At 42.1% G+C, this 8,740-nt stretch overlaps 1 long non-coding RNA gene across 1 annotated transcript in view; it reads right to left on the bottom strand.

The window, feature by feature from the left end:
- Positions 1 to 417: 417 nt before the first annotated feature.
- Positions 418 to 8,740, bottom strand: part of LOC149319824 (uncharacterized) — a 168,035-nt gene continuing 159,712 nt past the window's right edge. Inside the window, exon 3 of the long non-coding RNA XR_016279899.1 lies at positions 418 to 755. This is a non-coding gene — a long non-coding RNA (uncharacterized LOC149319824). The remainder of the gene's footprint in view (positions 756 to 8,740) is intronic.

Genomic DNA, 8,740 nt, shown 5'->3' with positions numbered 1-8,740 from the left:
GAACCTCCCTTATCTGAAATTCGGAAATCTGAAATATTTCAAAATCCAAAATTATGTACATAGGTGGCTGAGCCAGTGGTCCAAAATACACCACAGAAATAATCCAGTATGAGATGGATTTAATTGTCCTGACTCAGTGCTAGAGAATCCTGGGAATTGTAGCTTATTGTGGCATCAGAGCTCTCTGAGAGAGAAGACTAAATGTCTGACAAAATTACAGTTCCCAGAAGTCCCTAGCATTGAGCTAGGGCAGTTAAAGCAGTCTCAAATTGAATTATTTCTACAGTGTGTTTTGGTCCAGTGACACCTTTCCCTTCTGATAGTTCAGTGTACACAAATTTTGCTTCAAACACAAAATTACTAAAAAATGTTGCATAAAATTGGCTTCAGGCTATGTGTATAAGGTGTTCACAAAACATTATTTATTTATTGTATTTATACCATGCTCTTTAGAAATGCTCTCAGAGGGGCTTACAAGTTGTTAGACAGTTCCCTGCTGTTAGGCTTACAATATAAAAAGACATGACACAAAAGGAAAAGGGAATGGCACTGGGGAAGGGGAAGGGGATCAAGACCAATGGTTCTTCTTTCCCTCTGAAGCAGGGCCATGGCAAATGGATGGAGGGAAGGCCCTTCTTCTGTTTCTGGGCTAGGCATGGTGGAGCTGTGCCTGCCCCTTCTCTCCCTCTGAGTTTCGTGTTTAGACTTGGTTCCCATTTCCAAGATTTCATTATGTCTATGTGATTATTCCAAATCTAAAAAAACAAAACAAAACAAAACAAAAATACAAAACACTTTTTTTTCTAAGCATTTTAGATAAGACTCAACCTGTGGTTTAATTATATTTTAAATATCAATTTTTGTATATTTTGACATATATGTGTTTTGACCTTAGTTTTACTTTTTAGACATCAGTTTGAGCCCCAGTTTGGGAGAAAAGGCAAAATATACATATACAGTAGCTAACTCTCTCTCTCTCCACATAAATACCTATACACAATAAGAAATCTCTCAATCTGGTATAGAGGGAAATGCAGGTGAGATCTGGAGGTAGAATGCTGTAGTGGTTTGATCATTGGACCACTATTCTGGAGACTAGGGTTCAAATCCCTGCTTGGCCATGAAAACATATTTGGTGAACTTGGGCAAGTTGCACCTCTCAGCTTTCCCAAGAAAACGCTATGATAAGGTTATGATAAGCAAACTCTTATGGGAATGACTTGAAGGTTCACAATAACAATTTGGAGAAAAGTGACATTGAGACCGCAATATTTCCATGCCCCTACCTTCTCCTGGAATCTGCCTCTCCCCTTTAAGGCCACTTAAGCTATTGGCCATCATATTGGGAGTGTTATTTTCCATCCTTTTCCTTAAGCTGTAGGGTGGAATTTGCATTTCTCCCCAGCACTGCAGCATACTGAGAGTGCAGTCCAATTAGGGCTGCCATAATTGTCCACTTTTACCAGGGACAAAATGTAGGACAAATTCAAGACCAAACTGTAGGGCAACTGCAGGACAAAACTCAGCTCAAAATGTAGGACATTTAAGGTCCACCATTTTTCTTCAATGTCCTACATTTTGGGCTGAGTTTTGTCCTGCAGTTGTCCTACAGTTTGGTCTTGAATTTGTTCCACATTTTGTCCCTGGTAAAAGTGGACAATTATGGCAACCCTAAGTCCAATACACAGTTATATGGGAAGCTATATTATAATCCTATTCCCACTTACACTGAACTCAACAAAGTTTATTTATGAGTAAATGTGTAGGGGGTGGCATTGTCATACCCTCCAACTCTCAATTTGGCAAGAGAAGTCCTGATTAAGCTTCTATTGACCGATTTTTCAGCTGCTTTTAAGATGTACCAGTTATTCTCTCCTTCTCCTACTCTATTCCTTTGCCCTCAGCTTACCTTAGTTGCTACAAACTGAGTTCAGTGTGCAAAAATAGTTTGCACTCAACAGGGGGGTGGGGAGAAGAAGGGTAATCTTGTCCTTCCCTGCAGATTCAGGCAAAAGAAAACTGTGGCAACCTCTTTTAGCTGGTGTGTTCTTCCCCATTAGTACCTTTAACCTTCTTGACCACAGTTTGATGTTGCTTGTCCACTATATGACCCAGTTTCCATCTGTGAAATTTGGAAGGCATACATGGTAAAATTACATTTTCTTTGGACTAGCTATCACCTTTTCTGGTTAATAATCACTAGCCCTGACCTCACCTTTATTAAGGACCTTATCACACTAGACACATCCTGGGCAGAAACAGGATTTAAAAGTAGGAAAAAAACGCAAATGTGGCATGTTTTTCAGATGTTTCTTCCAAAGAACAATAACGTGAAACTAAAGTGAATGGAAAGCTGACAAAAATGACACCTTTTTACTGTTGGGAACTTTTAAAAGGAAAAAGGTGTCATTTTTGTCAACTTTCTGTTCACTTTAATTTTGTGTTATTGCTGTTTGGTGCAAACACGTCTGAAACACTTCCCATATTTGTGGGGTTTTTCTACTTTTAAATCCCATTTCTGCACGGGATTCATCTAGTGCAGGGGTCGGCAACCTCCGGCCCGTGGGCCGGATGCGGCCCGCGGAGGCCTGCCAACCGGCTCCTGGCTGCTGTTGCTGCTGCTGCCGCCACTGCGGCAGCCACCCATCACAGCTTTTCGCCGCTCGGGGCGCCGCCATTTTGGGCAGCAAAATGGCGGAGCCCCTAGCGGCCTCTGGGGCTATGGGTGCCGCCATTTTTTCGCCCAAAATGGCGGCACCCAGAGCGGTGAAAAGCTGTGATGAGTGGCCGCAGCGGCAGCGGCGGCGGGCCTCTAGGAGACCCGCTGCCGTCTCTAGGGCCCTCCAGGAGGGCTCCGACGGTGGCAGGGGGCCTCTGGGAGGCCCGCTGCCATCTCTGGGGCCCTCCAGGAGGGCTCCGAGGGTGGCAGGGGGCCTCTGGGGGGCCCTTTGCGGTTGCTGGGGCCCTCCAGGAGGGCTTCGACGGCAGCAGGGGGTCTCTGGGGGGCCCTTTTCTGTCGCTGGGGCCCTCCAGGAGGGCTCTGACAGCGGCAGGGGGCCTCTGGGGGGCCCTTTGCCGTCGCTGGGGCCCTCCATGAGGGCTACGACGACAGCAGGGGGCCTCTGGGAGGCCCGGTGCCGTCGCTGGGGCCCTCCAGGGGGCCCTCCACGCTGGCGGCCCCCACCAGCTTTTTTGCCGGTCTCTGACGGGGCCTGGGGCCCCGTCAGGGGCCAGCAAAGATGGGGAGGCCTGGCCCCCGGAGGGTGGAAGCTCCACCCCCTGGCATGTGGCCCCGCCCCGGAGGGTTGAAGCTCCACCCCCAGCTTCGGCCCCCCCAGTCGCCTGAGGGACAGCAACCCGGCCCCCGGCTCAAAAAGGTTGCCTACCCCTGATCTAGTGTGATAAGGCTCCTAACGTTGGGTTTTGCTTTTTTTTGATCCCAGTGTATATCATTTGTGTTGATGCTGCCACTGTCACTTGTTTTCCACAATGCACTTTTCATGGGTGGCAGTTTATACAAAATAAGTCAGAATTTGGAAGAGTTGCTCTTTTGGATTTAAACATCCTGAATCCTTCAGCCAGCATTCTCATAAATTCTGGGAGTTATACTCTAAAAAGTAATTTAAATATAAAAAAAAGAAGTGAAAGTAAAAAGTAGCACGGGGCAACTCATTGCTCCAAGATATTACAAATGGAGACTGAGCACAGGGAAAACAATGCAGAAAGAGGATCCAGGAGAAAAGTGACATTAAATTCAGATGTAGTTATAGAATTAGTTGCAACAGGACATAAGAACTAGGGGATTGTGCCAAAGGCTTCAAGGAAAAGTTGGGTTTTTGAGATGTGATTTCTTTGCCATAAGTAAAAGCAATATTAATTTTTAACACATTTGGGGATACTGGAAAAAGTCTAACAGAATGGAAGAGAAATAAAATAGTTCCAGACAATGTTTTTATCATCTAATCATTGTACTTCATTCATGGAATTTTACAAGGCATCCAGAGTTGGGTGTCTTCCATTTGAAGACCTTCCCATTGCTTCTTCCATTGCTTCTTTGACTTTTATTAGAGGGGAGTCAGCTTTTCCAAAAGAAGTATCAAAGTTTATTCACAGCTTATGAACAGCATCTCTTTGTCTTGTGCTTCAGAGGGTGTGTGCTTATCATCATACACTCTGGGCATAGAGCCACTGAAAGTATCCAAGTGTGTAGCTTACTCTATATTTGTGTATTGTCTCAAATCTTGACCAAGGGCTGGTCATCACAGTAACAACTTATATTGCTGCCGATTCCAAAATCCCATGCTCCAGACAGAGACAATTTCTTCTGTCCATTTCATAGCTCCATAGGCCTTATCCCTAATACCCTCTAGCCCCCAAACAAGATCTGAACAACAAAGATGTCTGGCTTAGATACATTTTTCATTTCTGAAAGGCAGCATATGTTTGTACTATACCATTTATGAAATGCTATCTTGTATATAATAATAATAATAATAATAATAATAATAATAATGAACCAGCTATATAATGAGAAGAAGTGTGATATAGTGGTTTGAGTGTTGGATGAAGACCCTGTGAAACCATGATTTGAATCCCTGCTCAGCCAAGGAAACCCACTGGTTGACCTTTGGCAAGTCACACTTTCTCAGCCTTAGAGAAAGGCCATGGTAAACCTCCTCTGAATATATTTTGCCCAGAAAACCCTATGACAGAGTTGCCATAAGTCAGAATCAACTTAAAGGCCCATAACAACAGCAACCCTATATTTGCAAGGCTTAAAATAAAAGCCATGTAACAAAAATACTAATTGTTTCTATGCCTTTCCCTCCTCAATGTTATAAACTGCTGAATAAACTCAGCCTCCTTTTCATCTTTAGTGTCTTTTTCTTTATAAAGCCAGACTGCTATGTAAACAGATGAGCCTTAGTTAAACCAGGTTTGCTCTTAGCTGTCTGCAAAAGCTATAAACAAAAACAAAAGGGAATGAACCACAGCCACTCCAACTCCAAGCTACTAGGTCTTAACATATGAAATCCCCTGTGAATTGAAAACCTACCCTAAAGGGAGTCACTTCAGCTCATCCTATCATCAGGGACCTTGATCTAGAATAACTTTGTCTTCATGGTTGTCTGACTTTAAAGTCTAGCTGTCCAGCAGGACAATAGAGCCAATGAACAGGAGTGTAACAATAAGCCATTCTATGGCCCCAGTGGAGTCATAAGAACAATACATCTGACCTTTCCCTTCTCTGCAAAGCATGGGGATTATGTCTACAAAGTTTACATAATAAAAAAAATTAAAGAAAAGAGGTGAAAATAACTACAGTATAGGAAAAGCATAAAGGGAATAAGAATTTTATAGAGTTCACTGCTTGATTGATTGCAAAGGTGATTCCTGAAAATTGTTTCTATGTGATTTTTAAACGTTTATATGCAATGATTTGGATTCTGCCTGCCTTAAAAAAAACTGACATGGTTCACTTCTTTCAGCTACAGTTCTGGGAAAGATAAATGAAAAATCGATTATTGCTATTTTTGTGTGCCTTCAAGCTGTTTCTGATTTATGGTGATTCTAAGGTGAACTTACCACTGGGTTTTCTTGGCAAGCTTTGTCAGAGAGAGATTGCCCTTGCCTTCCTCTGAGGTTGAGAGAGTGAGGGTTTCTATGGCTGACAAGGGATTTAAACCCTGTTCTCTAGAATTGTAGTCTGATGCTCAAACCACTATATCATGCTGGCTCTCATTCATGGAGACCATGAATGTCACCCAACAGCCCCCAGCTCACTGCTGTGCAAGGCATCTCCAGTGCACGGAAGAGTTGCTACAGGGCTCATGCTTCTGCTGATCACACCAGAAACTGCTTATAGAAAAGGAAGGTAATATCAGTTAGCTGCTTCCCAATTAACAGGGGAACACACTCTTACCCATTGCAGAAGCTGCTTCCCAGTAAATGGGGGCTGGAGGGACTGGGATGAGATTACTGTGTAACACCATATCTACAGTGTTTACACATATGTAAATTCCCAACAGGATTCTTGCCCATGCTTTATTTTAAAATAATACTGTTGTTTAATTCTTTTTTAATTTTTGTAAAATAAGATTTTAACTTAATCTTGCTTTAAATTACTGTAATCTGCTTTAGAGCCCATCCCAGGAGAAAGACAAGATATTTAAATAATAAATAAAACAGTGCAACACTTGGATCCCCATTCATCATCCCCAGGACTCACAAGTTTCCTGCAATAGACCTCTAGTGGAGACTGGGAGGGGGTTGAAAAGCCTCTAGTTACATCCCCATAGCCAGACACAGGCTGATAATGTCTTTTGCTCAGATCTGTTGGGATCTCAGTGGGTGATTTGATCAGTCTGAATCTGCCTATGGGGCACAGCCAAATACTTCTCCAGTCCCCATGTTATCCAACAGCCATGGAATCGTCTTTCAAGATGATTATTGCAACAAAATCATGGGTTTGCTTGGGGAAAGCTTTGGTTGTTCTAGAAGGTGGGAAAGAATACCAACCTCCACAATGACCAAAAAAGATACATACAGATGAATTTATGCTTGTCTCTGTCACCAACAGGATTAAAACATTTTTTAAAAATATTTCTCACTTGATAATGCAAATTCATTGTTGTTCTGGCAGAAATTAGAAATGTTAGTTTTTGGACTACAATTCCCTGAATCCTTCAGTCAGTATGGGCTAGAGGATCCTGAGAGGTCTTATCCAAAAAGGTGACTTTGGTAGGATCAATATGATAGAAACAGAGAAGAATACACACAGGTCCTGTTTGTCAGTTGTTCTTAGCATATTTCACAAGAATTTTATCAACAGGAAAATAAAATAAAAAAGTCATTTCCAGACAAATACTGCAGCCCGTCTCGACGCAGATCTTTTTAAGTTGTCATACTCTTGACTGTACTGCTTCCTCTTTTTAGTTTAGACTTTCCCTAGGCTATAATTAAAGCATGTCCCACCCAAAGTCTCCCACAGCCATTCCTAGAATGACCAGGAGGAAACAAAATAAATAGAAATAAATAAATACACACCTAGCTGGAAAAAAGTAGGTGAGCAGCAAGACAACAGAAGAATATATGTTTTAACAACAGTGGGCTGTGATTTAAAGAGTGTTTTGTCTGCATTTAAGGATCAACGCACCTCAACAAGCAACATCTAGAGATGAACGGTTATTCCTTAAGCTATTTTTGGGGATTTTTCTCCTGTTTGTATATGTAGAACAAATGTATAAGAGCCTCTGATCCTAAGGGTCAGGAATTCATGATGGAGTAGATATATATGACCTTCAGCACTCTGTTACAAATGGTATCCGTGTATTTGGAAGCCATCGATGGTTTCCGATTGTGTAATTTAGTGCTGTGAATGGTATGTTTGTGATCTGCCTCCACTCAAATGAATTACCATGATAGAATAGTCCTCTTATTTTATAAAGCAAACATATTTTTTCTTGCCAGTTCAGAGGTGTACAACCTGTGCTCCTGCCTGCCTGCCTGTCTATCTATCTATCTATCTATCTATCTATCTATCTATCTATCTATCTATCTATCCATCCTATTTCCTCTCCCCCCCCCACCCTTTGAATTTATTTATCCTGCCTTTATCCCCACATGGGATTCTAGCTCTTTGTCCTACAAGTCCTATTAGTTCCATTGTGCTACATGATCAATGTAAGAGATTGTGACAACTCTAGTTCCAAAATATCTAGTAGGTTGGGGGAGGTGGTTAAATAAAAGGAATAAAGTGTATTTTTAGTAGACAGGCTGCATCCTACATCATTAGCGAATTGCAGTGTCCATTAAAAAACAACAACAAAAAAAAAAAAAAAACAGGAGGGCTACAAAAATGTGTCCTTTATTTGTTCATTTTTTTGCATTGTATTTATATGTCACCTTTCCCAACATGGGATCCAAAGGCAACTTACAAAAGGCTAGACTCCTGGAAAAATGAGGGGACACATGAAGCCAAACAGATGCACTTTTCTTATCCCTGACCTGTGTATGTGTGTGCCTTCAAAATGTTTCAAAATTATGGTAATCCTAAGGGGACACTATCGTGGAGTTTTCTTGGCACAATCTGTTCAGAGGATGTTTTCCTTTGCCTTCCTCGAGACTGAGAACTTTATCACACAGGAGGCAAGTATCCTCCTCCCATGATTAAATCCTGTTAATAGCATGATCGAGGGGAAGATTATCACACCCCTGCACACTTCTCCCGTTCTTGTCCCATCTGTAAAGAGTAATGAAGGCATCATTTGGTATTAACGGGAACTTCTGATTGCACTATTAACAGGATTGAATGGTGATTTAATCACAAGAGGAGGACACTTGCCTCCTCTGTGTGATAATCTCCTGAGAGAGTGTGATTTGCCAGAGGGTACCCTGTGGGTTTCATGGCCAACCAGGAATTGAATGCTAGTCTCCAGTGTCATAGTCCAACATTTAAACTACTTTGCCATGCTAGCTTATCCCTGATCTACCCAGATGATAATAATATTAATGCATTTGAAAGTCTGAAATGTTCCTTTCCTTCACATATTGACAGGAATGGTGGAGAGGAGCTTCTTTTTGTGCTGAGGGTACTTACTCATTGCCCTGCCTCCCAGAGCCATCCAAAAGTCTTTCTACCAATGAGATGGAAGATGCTGCAGGGTGACCAGATGTCATAGTTGGAAAGGAGGACAAGGCACCACAAAATGCAGGACATTCAAGAAAATGAGTGGATATT

The sequence above is a fragment of the Sceloporus occidentalis genome, unplaced genomic scaffold (genome assembly GCF_023333645.1).
Source record: "Sceloporus occidentalis isolate IW3139 unplaced genomic scaffold, rSceOcc1.0.p SCAF_2, whole genome shotgun sequence".
In the NCBI taxonomy this organism is placed as follows: domain Eukaryota; kingdom Metazoa; phylum Chordata; class Lepidosauria; order Squamata; family Phrynosomatidae; genus Sceloporus; species Sceloporus occidentalis.
The sequence above is the reverse complement of the archived record's forward strand: the minus strand, read 5'-3'. Positions and strand labels throughout refer to the sequence as shown.